At 36.7% G+C, this 19,186-nt stretch overlaps 1 protein-coding gene and 1 long non-coding RNA gene across 2 annotated transcripts in view; one reads left to right on the forward strand and one right to left on the reverse strand.

Annotated features, from left to right (window-relative positions):
- The window catches only part of LOC139152165 (serine/threonine-protein phosphatase PP1-alpha-like), a 118,945-nt gene that overhangs the window by 13,737 nt on the left and 86,022 nt on the right, over positions 1 to 19,186 (reverse strand). The gene's annotated exons all lie outside the window — the stretch shown is intronic.
- On the forward strand, positions 876 to 4,700 carry LOC139152166 (uncharacterized). The gene is made up of 3 exons (XR_011556583.1): positions 876 to 991; positions 4,049 to 4,131; positions 4,514 to 4,700. It is a non-coding gene; the product is annotated as an uncharacterized lncRNA (long non-coding RNA).

Consider the following 19,186-nt stretch of genomic DNA (forward strand, 5'->3'; position numbering starts at 1 on the left):
ATTTTGTCCTTTTTTGGGAAATAATATTTGATTATTGATTTAAGAGTTACCTTAGTATTGCAATGCATATCTGATACAGAAGCTGTTTAGTGACAACGCCTTTCATAGTATAACCACACCATAAACTTTTTGAAAGACAATGAAATGAAACTAATTGTTCTTCAAAATTTAACCCTTTGAGCGCCAAAGTCTATTTTTGTCCCCTACATAAAATAAACCCCAGTCAATTTTTCTCAGATTTTTGCCAAAATTTTGAGAAAAAACTGTAGCCAATTAAATGTGATGTCCATTTGGTCCAAAATTATCAAAAAATTACAAAAAATTCATAAAAATTGGAAAAAATTTGGCACTTAAGTTTTGGCAGGAGAAAATTACAGTGCTCAAAGGGTTAATATCAGTGATCAGGCCAGAAATTAGACTGCAAGATCTGTTGCTCGAAGGCGCTCTCTACGCTCTCCCCCCCTCTCTTGAGAGGAGAGGAGTGTAGGGAGTGTCCTCGAGTGACGTATCTTTTAGTCTTGTCAGAAATATGTCATGGAAAATAGATAAAACCTGGAATTCAAATGGATTATGGTAAAAACAAACCCACATGTGCAAACGTGCATAGAAATATGTGTGTTTCTATATGCGTTTTGTACACATTGGTTTATTTGTAAGGCCATCACAAGATCTTTTAGGCATGCTGGGTCTGCATAACATATCGTGTCCATTCTGGGGTAGAACCATTACTGTACAACATGTAAGATTTTGACATACAGTAAGTTTTCAAAGAATTTGATGTACAAAATAACACAAAAAAATCTAATGAACTCTCTTTCTCTGTCTGTCTGTCTGTCTGTCTGTCTGTGTCTTTCTCTCTGTGTCTCTCTTTGTAGGTTTGTGAGACAGGCTATTTTATTTTCATTATCCATGGTTGTCTTGACGATACCATCATACTCTCTGGTGACTACCTTACAAAGTGATGTTATAGAGTTTAAACAATGGTTGCAAGGTAACTACAGTTTCCAACTACAACTCTCTAAGTAGTGAAATTTATAGTTATAAAAATTTTGAAAATGGAAATGATAGAATGTGTGTGTGATGTATCACACAATTTATACAATGAAGTAATTAAAGTACTGCTTCAGGGTGGAGATCCATTCACAGTTCCACTAAGTTAAGCTGTATTACGTCATCAGCATATTGATAAACTATGACCCTAACATACTTTTATCGTAGGAAATGAGTTTTGTGTTGAATGCTTGCTACCTTGAATAGCTTTTTGTTTCATGCTAAGGAGACAAACTACATGATATTGCAATGCATTGTGGTTAAAATTCAACATCTCACCACAGCAAGCATTTGAGATAGTGATCTAATTAGACCAAGAAAACTAAAAAGTTTGTTTCTTATCCTAAACATATTGTAAAAATGATGTGGTGATGCACTTTTTATTTATCTTCTCAATTTTTTTTATTCTTCGACCATTGAACAAGAACTTGCAAAAGACATGAAAACGGCATAGGAATGCATGCAGAGATAAATGCACAGCAGTGTTGCTTTAGTATTTTTGTACAGCAACAGTTCTGCAGTTTGACTTTTAGTGCAGCAATGCACAGTTTTGACAGCTTAATATAACAGTGACATATGTGTACAGTTCTGATTGGAATGTTAGTGTTAGTTATTTTGTTTACAGTTCTGTTTTATACAGCACTGTGTTTTGCACTATTGTCGTGTATTTATGTGGTTTTTTTTAACTTTATTTCCTAATGAGCAGAAAAAAAAGTTGACACGGCGGGTCTGAATTAACGCGCGGGAGGATGAGAAACAAACATTTTATTTTTCTTGGCCTTAGTACGTTAAACACTAATATAATCGTCATGGCAAAAAGTTCTGTTTGTTCGTGAAATTATAAAACTTTTGTGTAATATCAACTTTTTAGCCATTTCTGGTAGGAGTTCCTCCACAACCTACAATTTTACTTTGGCTTCTTTAGGTTAATGTGTTTTACCTGTAGAAATCTGCCATTGAAAATAGGTTTGACGGCCTTAACCCTTTCACTGCAAGATAGTATCACTTCCCCATTTGCCAACTCAGTGAAAAGCGGTATTGAGCCAAAACATATTTTCAGCAATATGGCTTGGTCTGTTCCAACAGCTTTTGTCCATAAAAATCATGTTTATAGTATCTGTGATTTCAGGGGCCTTTAAATGTTCAATTTTTTGTTAAAATGCACCAAATGGGACATATTAAAATATGAACTTGGCAGGAAAAGGGTTAAACTTTTATGACTCTCTTATGTGGCAAAATTGAATTTAAGGTGCTAAGAATTACTTTGATCTGCTGATGATGTTATAAAACTGTTCATCAAATTTGTTAAACTGTTTCAAACCATAAAATGTGCATGGACATGTAGCTTTTTAAATCTGAAAATACAATATGGCCATTCAAGATTGAATTACAATCTGACAGCCATATTTGTGTCATGTGATCCAGACAAAATATTGACAGAATTAGATATTAATCCCTAATATTGTCCTTCGTTCAGCGAAGGAAAATACGACTGACGTAATGACCGTGTCACCACCCGTCTTGGACTCGTAGTCATTACAAAATAAAAGGAGTTTCCCACAACAATTTACATGAGCAAGGAACACGCTTATTTACGTTTGTGTACAGAGCAAATGCCAGATGACCAGTGTACGAAACTAAAGCAAAATCTCTACTGGCCAAGCGGGCCAGCAATTTAAAAAAATCACTGGCCCTGAAGGAAATCAACTGGTCCGATCATCAGGTCAAATCCAAATAAAGTGGAGATTTTTTACCCACACTCAGTATAGGGGCCAAGAAGATGCGATTGAAAAAATAAAAAAAACACCACTTCAAAATCCTAACATCAAACTGTTTTTGTGTGTGTGTCTTTTAATTCTTATATCCAAATGAAGATGAATATCAAAACCAAAAGTTGGGGCAACTGATCTCAGTGTAAAAAAAAACATATAAAGTCAGTGAAATCTTAAGCACTATCCCATAAAATATTTATATTTCCTAAATAGCCCTTCACAACAAATATTTCTAACATTGAAAAAAGAGCACAAGCATGGGCTTGAAATATGTCCCACCACTGAAAAGCTAAGCGTCCAGAACTCCGATCAGGAAGGGGTAAGTTTTGGCAGACGCAGAAGCACCAGATCGCACACAAATGGAGTCAATACAACACTTGACTCTTTCAAAAACTATTCTGGCTTCTCCCCTTTGAGGGACTCCTCGTGAAATTCAAGGAAGGGAATACAAAAAATTAGAGCAACTGATAAAGAGAAATAATACTGAAGTGTCTAAACCCACGTCAAAAGACGAATCACAAATTTAAAATGTAAGCCTAATCTTTACGGTGACCAAGGCAAATGGCCATCAAGGTCAAAATACAATAAAGACGGTACTTTGCACAATATTTAAATATGGGACATTTACTTTCTAGTATCGAAGTTTGACGTCCGACATATATCCGTCATACATAACAGTCTCTTGTCTGATATCGATACTAGGCAATACAAGAATGACTTGCCTTCTATCGCGCGGCACGCCGGGTTTGAGAAATCAATTACCGATATTTACCCAGGCTAATACATGTCGGCGATTTTGGGACTCTTTATAGTAAACGATACCAGGCAAGTCAGTTTATAGCCTACCTCTAAAGGGTATTATTGCAGTTTATAGCATACCTCTAAAGGGTAATATTGCAGTTTATAGCCTACCTCTAAAGGGTAATATTGCAGTTTATAGCCTACCTCTAAAGGGATGGAAACCATAAAACGTTTTATGTTCACTTGTTTATTTGTCAATTTCTCTGTTCAGCAGCCAGTATCTCCTTTGTTTCAGTATGTAGAATTTGTTTAATTTTAAACAGTCAAAACAATTTCAAAGTGTCCATCACAAACCAGCAATCTTGGTGTTTGTTCATTGTCCTTGAATAGTTTCCTTGAGGGATATCATGGAAATTCGGCATTTGAAATTCAGTGTTCTGCTGTGTGTAGATCAAAGTATACAATTAATTATGCTTTTCTTCCAGATATCATTGAGAAAGATCCTGATACAGAATGTAAGAAACTTGCCCTTCAGACATTGATGATTCTTGAAACTGCAGTCAAAAAGGTATGTAGTAGGTTGACTGCTTGTAAGATAACCAATATTAAATGCAAACTATTGTGCTTTTGGTGTGTAGAAATGCTATATCATTGCAAGTTGATTTGCATACTGAGATCGACCAACATGGTTTTGCAAATTCTCTTTCATAATTAGCACTGGGTGATATTACAAATGTGTGTATACCTGTGCAAATTCAGATAACTTTGTTTTTGAGATCTAAACTGAAAGCAGAGAAGGATTTTTTTACTGAGTGCAACCTATATAATTTTACTTTCTGTATTTTACAACTTTTAAGTCCACATTGCACAGGGAAGAGAAGCAAAGGGAAGCAAACCACAAGATCATTAAAAGGATACATGCATTAAACATATGTATCCCTCTTTTGCAGGAATTGCTCCGGGACAGATCAATATGATATAATATTTTTTCCTATGGCATGTGATGGAAGAATGTGATCCTTTGGGGAAGACAGTACAAAGACACAGTGGAAAAGCCTCAGTGAAAATATTTTCAGTGATTTTTCCAATTTCCTGATACAGTAAATTATCATGAATAAAAATTAAACTAAAATAAGATTTGAAAATTTCAATGTTATTCATTGATCATAATTTGCAGAAAACGAATTCTGATGCCTATAAATAAAATCGGTAGCACACTCTGTTTTACTCCTCTTTCATCTGATTTCCACTTAAAGTCACTTTGTATAGTTAGATACATTTCATTTCTTGTTCTCTTCACAAGAAAGTTACCCAAACTTGTGTTCCCAAAAGTTGGCGTTGAGGATGAGTCCTTGGAAAGTGTCTGTCAGTTATTGATACAGTAGGATAATCTTGCCATTGAGTAGCAGTGCTTTAAAGAAATATTTTCCCAAAATACAGCATATTGTCAAGAAAGTCTGCAAATAATGTTTTTACACAGTCATTGACTGGTAAGCATGCTAAAGAAGTAGTATATCAAATGGGCTTTCTGGAAGACCCAACCCAAGATGACCAAGACCCCTTATGACGATGACTGGAAAATCACTTTTTGCGCCCTAATGGTCACACATTCACAGAACATGCAGAAAAGGTGTTTAGTTCTTTGCACTTATATCACATCAATACGACATGTACATAATATGTTCAAAAATTGTGTCAAACAAGTAGTGCATATCTAAGACCTCACCAGGAAACTACCTGTACAATGTATATGGAGTAATGCATAGTACTCTGGGCTAGTCAGTCTTTGGTGTGGTTATCGTATAGAAGAGGTGGAGTAATGCGTAATGCATAGTACTCTGGGCTAGTCAGTCTGTGGTATGGTTATCGTATAGAAGAGGTGGAGTAATGCATAGTTCTCTGGGCTAGTCAGTCTGTGGTATGATTATCGTATAGAAGAGGTGGAGTAATGCATAGTACTCTGGGCTAGTCAGTCTGTGGTATGGTTATCGTATAGAAGAGGTGGAGTAATGCATAGTACTCTGGGCTAGTCATTCTGCGGTGTGGTTATCGTATTGAAGAGGTGGAGTAATGCATAGTACTCTGGGCTAATCAGTCTGTGGTATGGTTATCGTATAGAAGAGGTGGAGTAATGCATAGTACTCTGGGCTAGTCAGTCTGTGGTATGGTTATCGTATAGAAGAGGTGGAGTAATGCATAGTACTCTGGCTAGTCAGTCTGTGGTGTGGTTATCGTATTGAAGAGGTGGAGTAATGCATAGTACTCAGGCTAATCAGTCTGTGGTGTGGTTATCGTATTGTAGAGGTGGTGAGTAATGCATAGTACTCTAGGCTAGTCAGTCTGTGATATGGTTATCTTATAGAAGAGGTGGAGTAATGCATAGTACTCCAGGCTAGTCATTCTGCGGTGTGGTTATCGTATTGAAGAGGTGGAGTAATGCATAGTACTCTGGGCTAATCAGTCTGTGGTATGGTTATCGTATAGAAGAGGTGGAGTAATGCATAGTACTCTGGGCTAATCAGTCTGTGGTAGGTTATCGTATAGAAGAGGTGGAGTAATGCATAGTACTCTGGGCTAGTCAGTCTGTGGTATGGTTATCGTATTGAAGAGGTGGAGTAATGCATTGTACTCCAGGCTAGTCATTCTGCGGTGTGGTTATCGTATTGAAGAGGTGGAGTAATGCATAGTACTCTGGGTTAATCAGTCTGTGGTGTGGTTATCGTTTAGAAGAGGTGGAGTAATGCATACGGGTCAGTCACAATCAGGGTGCGCTAGATGATTTTCATTTGTTATGGACATATAATTGCTATTCAGACTGATATTATATTGCTTATTTGTTTCTAATAAATAGTAATAGTTGTATCTAACTTGGTCACATAAAGAAATATTGCATATATCGTGCAGGTTTGGTTGTACATCTACAAAAATGCCTTTAAAAACTGTAAAAAGTAGCGTTATGCTGTTTCACTTCAAAATGTACTTAATTTCAAAATGTTTTTTGGAACACGGTGTTAAAATTGTGGAATTTTTAGCTTACATATGTTATTGCAGAATACCTAATCTTTCTTTCACAAGTTATTTCACGTGATTATGTGCATCAGAACAGAAACTGTGGTATTTTTACCAAAACTGTAACATCGTTATGTTTTTTGTGTTTTGTGACCATAAGTACATATACCTTTAGTTTATATGTAGAAAAATGGGTAAAATATTGTAATATTGAATTTAATTCCAACCTCAACATCCATGGCAAGCATTTTATACACCAAAATTAAATAAAATTGCATATTTTATTGTTTTGTGAATAAATGAAAATGGAGATCGTTGTGGTCGGAATTTCTTGTAGCGTCCGTGACACACTCATATCTTAAGGACAACAGGAGTTATAAAAGATCTGATGTCACAGGCCTAAGTGTCAATAGGTGCCTACCTTAAATAAACAAATTATATAATTACTGTCCCTTGCATTCACTATTAATATTCCTAAAATATGGAAATGTAGCATCCGTGACGGTGTAGCGTCCGTGACGGTGTTTACTACATTATTAATAATTAATAACTATTTAAAACATTTTAAAGCAGTTAATCCACTGAAAAATATAAATACTAGTGTGTATTTGTGTACATACATGGAGTTGGGTTACCAAATGTCTTCAAGGCATAAAATTGTAAATTTGCACAAAATTGATTTTTTAAAAAGTAATAAAACACTCAAAAAGTTATGTTGAGCCTCAACTGTAACACTTAGATTGGTGTTTTTTAAGAATGCAGTAATTATATTGAATATGTTATTAGAATTCTAGTGAAAAGAACAATGAATTCTGTGCTGTATATGCATAATTATTGTGTATTCCATTTCAATTCATTATGTCACGGATGCTACAATAAAATGCAAACATTGTTTTTCAGATTATAAGCCAATCTAAATGTGAAATAACCATCACATTTTATTGTTTTGTTATCACATTTTGAATTTTAAAAAATCAAGGGGGTAAGAAATGACATTTGTGTCAACTCTGTCTCCACCACTTTCACATATTATGAAGGCAGAGAGTACGAACGTAAAGTTGGCGTCATCCTCATCCTCATCCTCAGGTGACCTTTCTAGCTGACGCTAAAATGACGCTACTCAGCATCAGCTTCAGCGTCGTATCCAAAGATTGCGGAGGTTACGCTACCCGATGATGGATAAATGATAAAATTTGCCCATAACTTAAGAAAATAACAACTCCATTCTTTCTCAACTTTCTTTTGAATCCTAAAACTGGTTCGCAGGTAATATTTTATCGTTAGAATATCTCATATGGACTAGTTTTTTGGAAATGTTCGTAATTTTCAGTCCATGGATCCGCGGATGTGTTTGTTGGTATCCTCTTAACTCTTGCGTTAAGATTTTCCAAAAATTGGTGCAAAAAAGGTATACATGGTCCGAAATGTGTAAAAATCGCCACCATGAGAGGTGATGTGAAAGCCCTAATTATTCAAAGGACATATAAAACAATTAACTTGTATAACCATGACGAGAGGCCTGAAAAGTCAATATATTAAACATAAACCTTTGAACTTTAAGGAAATTAAGGGCTAAGAATGTTGCGTTATAACTACAACGTGAGAAACGGATATTGAGAGGAGAGGTAACTAAATATTATGAAATGCAAATCCCACTGTGTTTTAATTAACATTTACAGTGATATGAAACTTGGAGCACATTTTTAAAGTCGTTTTTACACATCATTCCATCAGAAGCATTCGGGAATAATCAGATCTGACGCCGGTGGAGCTGACACTGTAGGGTCATCCTCATCCTCATTTTCGCGTGACCTCTGAGGCTGAGGATGAGGATGAGTATGACGCCAACTTTACGCTCGTCAGAGAGTACAGATATATTATAGAACAGAGGTCAAAGGTTGGCAGACTACGTCTCTGATCTCCAGCCTCACCTAGGTGTGTGTGCCCCATCCTGACAGGTGTTAGAACAGCTGCAAGCCATTTGGATTTCTTGGGTGGTGTGTCAGATACATTGTAGCAAATTTTATCGTGGGACCACAGGTCAAAGTTTAACAACCTGTCCCTCTAGCCTGATCTACGTGTCTAGTTTTATCTGGTTTTACACTTTAGTAAGGCACAAGCAATGTTAACTTCTGTGTTTTTTGACGTATTGAAAGTTTATTACTGGTATAGACATTTTTCACATACTCCAACTGATTTTTGCAGTAGTTGCTATAGCTTTCTTGTTCAATTTAAAGAAATTGTCAATGTTTTGACACAATTTTCACAATTTAAATGTTTGATAGAGAAAGGTTTTGGAGAAAAGAGAAAGAAAAAAACCAGATTGTTGATTGCTTTTATATTTCAAATTGACCTAACTTTCAAGTTTGATTTTGGTAGCGTCCGTGACAAAATTACATGTCATACTAAACAGAAAATAATTTAGAAAGAAGTTCATTTTGATTACACTGAATGGTATTAATATTGTTGCTATAGCATGGTTAATTCATGACAATAAAACTTTTAAATACAGCATACCAGCGGAAGGACATAGAGAAGTTGAAAGTCCTATTAAAAAATATGATCAATATTGTTGTATTTCTCACTAAACTTGAGGTTGTGTTTATTCATGGAAAAATTAAGTAAATCATACCAAGTATAGCTTATTTTAATGCCAATATGCATCTTTTATATTGTAATAACATAAGAAAGCATTAACAAATAATTTTTTAAAATTTTATTATGACATTTGTGTTTCATGTACAACATTCTGTAGCGTCCGTGACACTGTGTCGACCATATAAAACAACGTGCACTGTGGTAAAACTAATGACGTTTGCTTCACCAAATTTTAGGAAGATATGCCCCATACCATAACCTTTCAACATATTATTTAACTGGACAGTTATCATGAACTTGAAATTTTGACCTAAGTGACACACTCTAGCGCACCCTGATTGTGACTGACCCGATAGTATACTACAATCTATAAAACTTTTATAGATAATATCTTGACTGGATGAAATATTTACATCTAGGTAGCAGTAAAGTTCATGTCCAACATGACACTGGTGAAAAGAGTTATGTGTTTTATGAGCTTTTGATTCTCTTTATGTGATGATATAAAGACAGGTCAGTTTCTTCGGCCTGGGGGGGGGGTTGTGAATTCATGGGGGTGTCACCCTGTTTTTGACTTTGGTGATGGGGGGTCACCATGTTTTTGAAATGCCCAATAGGGGGGGGGGGGGGGGGGTCAGTGTGTTTTGGAATTTTGACACAGGCTCATCATTGCCAAAATGCATAGTGTCAGCCACAAATTCATCATTCAGTTGCATTTTTCTGCACGCCCTTTGGGCGCGTAACTTTAAAATAAGCAGACATATTTTTCAGCACGCCCAACTTTAATATATCAGGCATACATATATCAGAAATATCTGTATGTTCAATATTTTTCAGCGTACTCTTCGAGTGCATTACTTTAATATATCAGACATTTTTCAGCACACCCTTCCTGTACATGACTTATACAAGACATATATATCAGAGATATCAGGATGTTTCATATTTTTCTCCGCGCCCTTCGGGCGCCATACTTTAATTAATCAGAGATATATGCCAGAGATATCTTGATGTTTGCTAAGTGAAAGTGTACCGTTATGATATCTGCATTTCATATGATAAGCAAGACAAATTCCTGATACTTTTCTGTTCTCTCTATGAGAATTTAGTATGTACAATATATATATTATATATATATATATATATATATATATATATATATATATATATATATATATATATATATATATATATATTTGATACAGTGACTTATTTTAGAGATAGAAAAATGACAAGATATCTTTCGTTCTCATTGATGCAACTGTTTTCCTTTGTGTCTCAGGTTTTCTGTAGAATGATGCTTTTTACCTCCCATTTGCCATACATATATGGCAATGGGAGGTTATATGGTTGAAAAAAGTCTGTATGTGAGATGTCTGTCTGTATGTATGTATGTATGTATGTATGTATGTATGTATGTATGTATGGATGTCTGTCCGTCCAACGCAAAAACTCAAAAACCACTGCACGTATTGAGCTGATTTTTGGTGTAGTGATGCCATATATGATGTAGATGTGCCGTTGTTAAAATGAACTCTTTAGGCCCATAGATATGCTAATGAGGTAGAAAAAAAAGCGAAAATGGTCAAAAATCAATAACACAGAAACTACTCATCTGATCATTGTCATATTTGGGTTTTAGGTACCTTGGGCCCAACTCATTTAAACATATGATTTGATGTAATATTTGATGCTTTCTATTTTTAATGATTTTTTTTCTTTTTTTTGCCATTTTAGTAAAAAATCTTTTCCTCTTAAACCAATGGTTGGATCGCTTTAAAATTTGGCGTGCAGGTACCTTGTGAAAACTCAAAATAGAATTCATCAAAAGTATGGCACAAATTGCATATTTGTATTTTAGGGCAATTTTTGCCATTTTTGGTTTAAAAAATCTTCTTTTAAACTGTGTATGCCATTACTTTCTAATTTGGGTGTGCAGGTTCCTAGGAGTGACCTGAAGATGACTCTGTGAACTAAAGCTGAAATTTGCAAATTTTGTGGTACTTTTTGTCACGCTTTCAAATTTGGTACATAATTGAAATGTAGTAGGTCATTCATTCATAGTCAAGTACTGCCTGTGTGAATGAGCACATTGATTGTGCTGTTCCAGGCTGAGGTGTTATTTATAGGAATGTTGCAATGTTAGACGGTAATTGATGTTTTAACTGAATTTGACTTACATTGTATGTAACTCTTGTACTGTATAAACCCTGTCAATTCACCCAGAAAAATAATAATATGATTTTAAATAACTGAATTAATGAGGATATCAACAAAGCCAAAATAATTTTAGTGTAGAATTATTAGAATGTTCAACTTTTTTTACAGTTCATGGTGAAATGCTTACCATCTTGGAGGATTAAAACATGTAAAGGCAACTTTCCTGAATCCCAACTTTGACATATTCTGAACAGTCATATATTGTGCTCTGTATGTTATCTAAAAGAAATTGCTCATAATAGTTTGTCATGATAGGTTGGTCAAATAAATAGAGATAGAGAAAGTTCCAATTTCCATTTATGGTTGACTTGGTAAGGATAAAATAAAATTACTTTTTGAGGAAAAAATAGAGTGATCAATTAAAAGAGTGGTCAAAGTGATAGGGTTTTATGGTAAAGCTGGACTGTAAGATTCCTCATGTGCTATTTATAGCAATTATGCAATCTGTGTAAACAGTGCAATGAAAGTGTTACATGATTCCTTATAATGCTTTTGATGACCTTGAACTTCTTAAGTTTCAAACATTTGTCTCTTCTGTGTGCTTTCTCTGAGTACCTACAGGCTCAACTTATTCAACAGAACTTACTTGCAATGTTAATTTGAAAGTTAAAATGTGCTTGGTTAATAGGATGAAATACTGATAAAGATAACCAGCTGAAGATTCTTTATAACCTGACAGATATGCTGTTTTTTATGACGTAAATGTTGATAAGCAAGTCTTGTTTACTTTAATTAGAATGTAATTAACTCTCATTTATATTATTATAAGCAGTAGTATCAAGTTGATCAAGCTAATATTGACAAGTTGGTCGGCTGTTGGAGGTTAAAAGCTGTAAAAATAACTTGTATGTATGATCCTAGGGTTGACCTTTGTCAGATTTGTTCAAATTGTGGTGAAATTTTCATATTTGTATTTTTTGGGGCAATTTTTCCCATATTTTGTCAAAAAATAATTTCTCCCAAAGTATTTGTTGGATTGCTGTAAAACATGATAGTCTTGATCCTAGGTTGTTTTCTGTCAGAAAGGTAAAAGTCATTATGAGATGGAGCATTTCATATTGCTGGGGTATAAGATTAATTTGGACTTGCAATGGAATTTTCTTAGTCAACCTGTAAGAATGCAATGTCATGTGTGTACTAGTAGTAAGTACTGCTGCAAAATGGGAGGACAGTGTCATTGACACTATTTTTTATGACCAAAACAGTTAAAAAAGGCAGTTTTTGTCATTATTAGCTGTGCTTTTATGGTTTCAATGTTACAAGAAAAGGTCATCTCAGACACTGCACACATCAGATTTGGCTAAAATGCCTCTCTATGGCTCCTCAGGAGATTTAATTTGATGGCTGGCAAGTCTTAACACCCATCAAAATTTTTGATTTACTGCTTTTTCCTCTTTGATATTAATGATTGACACCCATTTCTGTACAATAGTTCAGGACATCAGGTTAAGCATAGAAAGTGTGGAATACATTCACAGCTCATTCAAAATGTACTGTATTCAAACTTTAAGATTGACACTTTGAAATTCCAATCTTACAACTGACATGTCAACAATTTCATTAAAACACAGAATGACTGTTAAAATATAAATGTATGTAAAATATAATATATATATATATATATATATATATATATATATATATATATAATCGCAATCATACCAATCCATAATCCAATAACACTAGGTCAAAATTGTAAGACAATAGTTGTAAACATAGACACAAAACAGCACAGAACAGACAGTAAATAGACGGTACACAAACATAGTCAAATTTATGAAAGAAAGATATATGGACCTCTGGCCAAAAGACCAAGAAGTGATGTCACGTGTTTCGAAAATAGTAAGCGCATACTGCCCCACATGTGGCACCCGCCATATATCAATCTGTAAGTCAGATAGGTAGTGGTCACTAACTAAGGCCCCATGTCACCGATGCCATCAGTGATCATTTGTCGAAGAGAGATATGTATTTATCTACCAGCTTGCGATACCTGCCAAAAAAAAGCATTTGAATGTAGAGACAAGTCTTGCTCTGGTGTAACCTTGATTTAACAGTTTGTAAGAGAGATGGCCATGTCTCTCTACAAAATCACCATATGAACTGCATGCTCTTGCATATCGAATAAGCTGGGAAATGTATATATATATTATATATATAATTTATGTCCACCTTTTGTTTTACAGTTGTCACATGCGGGGGTGGGGGGGGTTCACCCTGTTTTCGAAATTTGGAATAGGAGGGGTCACCCTGTTTTCAAAATTTGGAATAGGGGGGTCAACCTGTTTTCAAAATTTGGAATAGGGGGGGTCAGCCACTTTTTGACGTCAGCAAAAAATAATCCACCGCCGCCTCCCCCCCCCCCCCCCCGACCAAAGAAACTGACCAGTCCCTAAGTCTATTGAAATCACCAGTTGACTGGACTACCTCAAAGGCAGTACCCTGGCTCTCATCACTTATGTTTCATCACTGGTTTTATCAATTTGCTCAGCAACATGATCCCTCAGTTCACAGAGGCAAATTTTTGAGGATCAGTTTGAAAGCATTTCTATCTATCAAACTGAGCTGGTACATGGGAAGGAGACAGACTGAGCATGTTTCTGACAGCGCCACCAGTGTCTTGACAGATTTTAGAAGCACCTATAGCCGAACCTAGCATACAAGTGTCATCCTCATGACCCAGGGCTTATTTTTTGAAAATGGCAGGAGAGCTAAAATTCACTCTCCTGAAACAATCCAGGCGAGTGGTAGGCGAGTGATTTAGGAGCTCCCTGAAAAAAGTCAGGCGAGTGAAATATAATTGTATCATCTCTTGTGATTTGAATATGGTACTGCTGACATTAGGAGAGTGACTGAACAGGTCCCCTCAAAACAGTATGAAGAGTGCATGAATAAAATTTATTACGAAAACAATGCACTAGCTGTCCTTTTTATTGTTATGTAATAGAGAAGGGAGAAAATACAGGTTATGTATTTTGATAGATGGAACAGGATAAGCAGTGTTCTCCCACCCAAATGTTCATAGCATAAGGTCTTGTGTGCCTCTGAATGCGTTTTTACAAATATTTAGTTTACTGAAAAAATCATGTCTAATGTCTGTGTAGCCTTGCAATGAAAAAGAAAATGTATCTCATCTTCTACTTGTTTGTTTTGGCAAATTGGGCATGCTCTGTCTATGACATCAAGGTTTCTATATCTACCTGTTTCTATGTGTAGTATGTGTGCACTAATGCGTAACTTGCACAGGGCTGATCTGTGATCTGGGTTTTTTATAACATGAAGGTAGCTTTCGAGAGAGAAATCTTTTTTCAACTCTCTGTATGTGCGAAGTTTATTTTTATGGTGCCCTTGTCTGGTATCATCATGAATCAATTCAAATGCACATTTTTCAAATAGCTGTTTAACTTTTACATTGAAATTAGTTTTAAACTGTTTGTCATTTTCTATTTTTACATTCATGGCATCTCCAATATTTACGAGCAGCAACGATTGTTTAATGCCTGACACCCAATTATCTGTATGTGCATTGTCCAGTTGACAGCCCAGATCATATGCCTCACGAGTCAGTGTTGTATCTGCTTTCTTACTTATTTTTAACCAATATTTGACGTATCTGGCGACGAGGGCCGAGGGCTGCCAATTGTTTCAACAGGTACCATTTAACGACAGTCACACAGAACTCCTATGCTGCAGCTGTGCGCCAAAATGTCGCAAAAATTTACGTCTTTCAAAGTTTTACGGTAGAATGAACTTATGATCGTTTCGCGATCTTTTTCTCAGAAGTATCGGGTATCTGTCCACAATTTTTCAGAGTCAATTTAACTATTTTAAGCTTTCAAAGGACTAAGAGACCTAGCAGTCGCTCAGGCTAAACTGTTTAATCAGAGATTATGCATTTGTTTCCGCGAGTGGCGACGTGTAGTGCCATTCATCATGTCAACATTGGATACCCGGCCCAAAATGAACCAACGATTTTTAATGAGCACGCTACACGACCGGTCGTACGACTGTTTACAGCCGCGAACTACTGCACAATGAAATATCCGCTGTGTGTTAAAAGAATATGTCAAAACAATACCCGGATGTTGGATCGATTTCGAGGAAAATAAAATGTATTTAAATTTGCTCAGTTCTCTTTTGATACTCCAAGTCGTACAGTGATATGGAGGATTTTTCGATCACGGCCGGTCTGATTGTGGGGTCCTGGCGATGCACATGGAGAGAACAAAAACGTATTCTTTTAACGTTTTTTCTTCACGATCGGTCGTGGGGATAAAAATCGAGAGAAAATAAAGTATTTTTCGAAGTTTTTGCTTCGGGACCGGTCGTGGCGATGCACATGATGACAAAATAAAGTATTTTTCAAAGTTTTCCCTTCAGGGCGGTCGTGGCGATGCACATGGAGAGAAAATAATATATTTTTCAGGACGGTCGTGGGGTCATGGCCATGGACACTGAGAGAAAATAAAGTATTTGTTCAATGTTTTTCCTTCACGGCCGGTCGTAGGGTCGTGGCGATGCATGTCGGGAGAAAATAAAGTATTTTTCGAAGTTTTTCCTTCAGCACCGGTCGTGGGGTCGTGGCCATGGACACTGAGAGAAAATAAAGTATATTTTCAAAGTTTTGCCGTCGAAACGGGTCGTGGGGTCGTGACGATGCACATCACAAAGTATTTTTTGAAGTTTTTCCTTCACGACAGGTTTTGTTCGTGGCGATGCATGTCGGAGAGAAAATGAAGTATTTTTGCAAAGTGTTTTCTTCGAAACCGGTCGTGGGGTCGTGGCCATGGACACTGAGAGAAAATGAAATACATTTTTAATTTTTTTCCTTCGAAACCTGTCGTGGGGTCCTGGCGATGCATGTTGGGAGAAAATAAAGTATTTTTTCAAATTTTTTCCCTCAGAACCGGTCGTGGGGGCGTTGCCATGGACATTGAGAGAAAATAAAGTATATTTTCAAAGTTTTTCCTTCGAAACCGGTCGTGGCTGTAAAGTGTTTATTTTTTTTCCGACATTTTAATCCACGACCGGTCGTAAGGTCGTGGCTCATACGCAGAGATTGTTTGATTTATTGTCGTATTTTGGACACAAATATTTAACATTTTCACTTCATGGAGAAAAAGACAAATGTACACGTCGACAAATACGTGTTTTCTGTTCCGTGTGTTCATAGTCCCTCTACCGTGGCATGAATAGAGGGACTGTGGTATGTTGCGTTCCGTGAACTTCAAGACCTGCTGACCTCTGACCAACATGGCGCATTGCAGTGGAGTTTTGAATGTTCCGTTTATAGGTAATACATTGTCATCGTTTGATGTCTTGTTATATCAAAGCAATAGCGAATGCATAACAGACAAACACCAGAAACACGATGCTTTGATTAGGATGCCACCCAACCGCCTACAAACCGCGTAAAATACATGACACAGACTCTTCTTTTACGTCCGACAAGGAGGTGGTTGCAAGCGATGTTCGGCATAACGTGGTTTTTTAAAGTCATTTGCTCAATGCAACGGGTAGAGTTTTTGCAGGAACAGTAATGATGCGGCTAATGAAGACTTTATTTCAGGCCCCAGTGTGATAGAGCAAGGCTGTTATCGAATCAGATGTTGTCAGCTCTTGGGGAGTTCCACCCCTATGTTCCTAAAACCCTATGTTCCGACACGCGATATCCCTATGTTCCGACACATAGTGTCAAAATGTGTAAAATCCTATCGGAAAGTCCATGTTTAGAGGGCAGGTGTACATTTCTACCCAATTTAAGTATTTCAGTTCTATTTAAAAACATGAATTTACAGAAAAATACTCAATTAGAGAGGTCTATACCCAAACCATAGTGTTAAGATATTGCATCCAAAAAAGGTGATTATACTTACGGATATTCACAGAAATCGATTTTCAAGATGTAAATATGGCGGAATTTGTTACAGATTTCAAAACAGACAACGCACGTCCACTGCATCCGATTGTGCCCGTTGTGAAAATCAAACCCAGAAATAGGCTGAAATTAATTCCACACATGATTGATATATTATCAGAAGTAAATTTTTTGCGTATATAGTTCTGAACGTTTTTAAGGACACTCATTCCCGTGACTGGTTTCTCCAAATGTAGAAATTATCGCGGGTTTTTGATGTGGATTTGATTTTGGTCGTTGCTCTTCCATTTTTATTTGAGAACAACCCGTCAATGCGGATGGCCGAGATATTGAGATATGTGAGTACGATATTCTTGACGATATTATACATAAAATTAAACGAATTTAACAAATGGGAACCATGCAATAGACAGGGAGAACATCCAAGGGGGTCACGTGACATGATTCAAAGTGACAGGTTACACGTTGACACAGCTCCAAGATGTTATCGTCTTTTGACGACAAATATTGGATAAGTCTTGTACATAAGTGATTTTGAAAGTTTCTTAGCGATGGGAGTTGACATTGTGAGCCGGAGAGGACGTATTGGTTGTTTTGTACAAACGAGAAACTGGCGAAATGTTTCCATCAGTTTCTACAACCCGACGACCAACAGAACGCATGCAAATGAGTTGTTCTATGGAATGGCGACCTACATACTGGTATGTACATTCATAACTTGCACGTCTTATTTGTTCGTCTCAGGGACAGATTTCTTATGGCAGTCATTAGAAGATTCTGGGAATGTATGTACTCTACCAGAATCAAAGGACTGCATGTTGGAATGTGTTACTGCAAGTTGTATTTCGTTATATTTGGATCTCGGCGGCCGACACATTTTGCTCGACCGTTTTGTGGAGGGACCGTGATGTTGATAGCACGGTTGAATATCAGTACATGGCAGGTGTTAGAGCAAGACGTGCACGGTGGCATGATATCCTTGTGTAGCGTGATGGACGCAAGACCTAACGGTATTGAAAGCCGTTTATTTCCACGATTGTTACAGCTCCCTGGTGATATCGAACTTAAACCTGGGCCAGAAAAAGATATCTTGCAAGCAATGGAATCACTGAAAGCCGACATTTTAGCTGAAGTGAAAAACACACGTGCGGAAATAAGGGACGAACTGCATGGAGTAAAAGTTGCACAGGAGGAATTGAAAAAATCCTGCTCCGAGCTCAGTGATGAATGTAAAGAAATGAAAAGTTCAGTTGGTAAATGCAGCCAGAAATAAATGAACTCAAAGAAAATGCAAATGTAGCGGAATTTGCTTAGCAGCCATCTCGCAAAAACTTGTTCAAAATAACTGTACGTATGGATCGACTAGAAGATGACGCAGACAGACTCGAATCGTTTTCCTGAAGGGATAACGTCAGATTGTATGGCGTAGAGGAAGATCAACACGAAACATTTGTCAAATGCAAGGAAAAGGTGATAGGAATTTTAAATCAACACGTAAGTAAGAAGTCGTGGAGCAGTCGGGATGTTGTGCGAGCTCATCGTGTGCCGGTGAACTGGACAGGTAAACCGCGCCCAATAGTTGTTAAATTTCACCACTGGGATGATAAAGTGCTCGCTTTGTCATCGAGAGAACAACTTAAAGATGCTTGAGTTGGAATAGGGAATGACTTACGACAGCGAAAGAGAAGAACAGTAACAGATTTAAGAAAACAAGGAAAATTAGCATACTATAAGAATGGCAAATTATTTGTTACAGACAGAAATTCACAGGAACCACATACAACCAAGGAGAAGTTCAAAAAACAAGACAGACCAAATACGCGATTATAGAGCCGGATGAGAGCGAGCGCGGATCGAATAGGGAACAGGCAGCGGCCCAAATCATGTACAGTTTTTGACTTGGAACATTCAAGGATTG

The sequence above is a fragment of the Ptychodera flava genome, chromosome 15 (genome assembly GCF_041260155.1).
Source record: "Ptychodera flava strain L36383 chromosome 15, AS_Pfla_20210202, whole genome shotgun sequence".
Lineage (NCBI taxonomy): Eukaryota > Metazoa > Hemichordata > Enteropneusta > Ptychoderidae > Ptychodera > Ptychodera flava.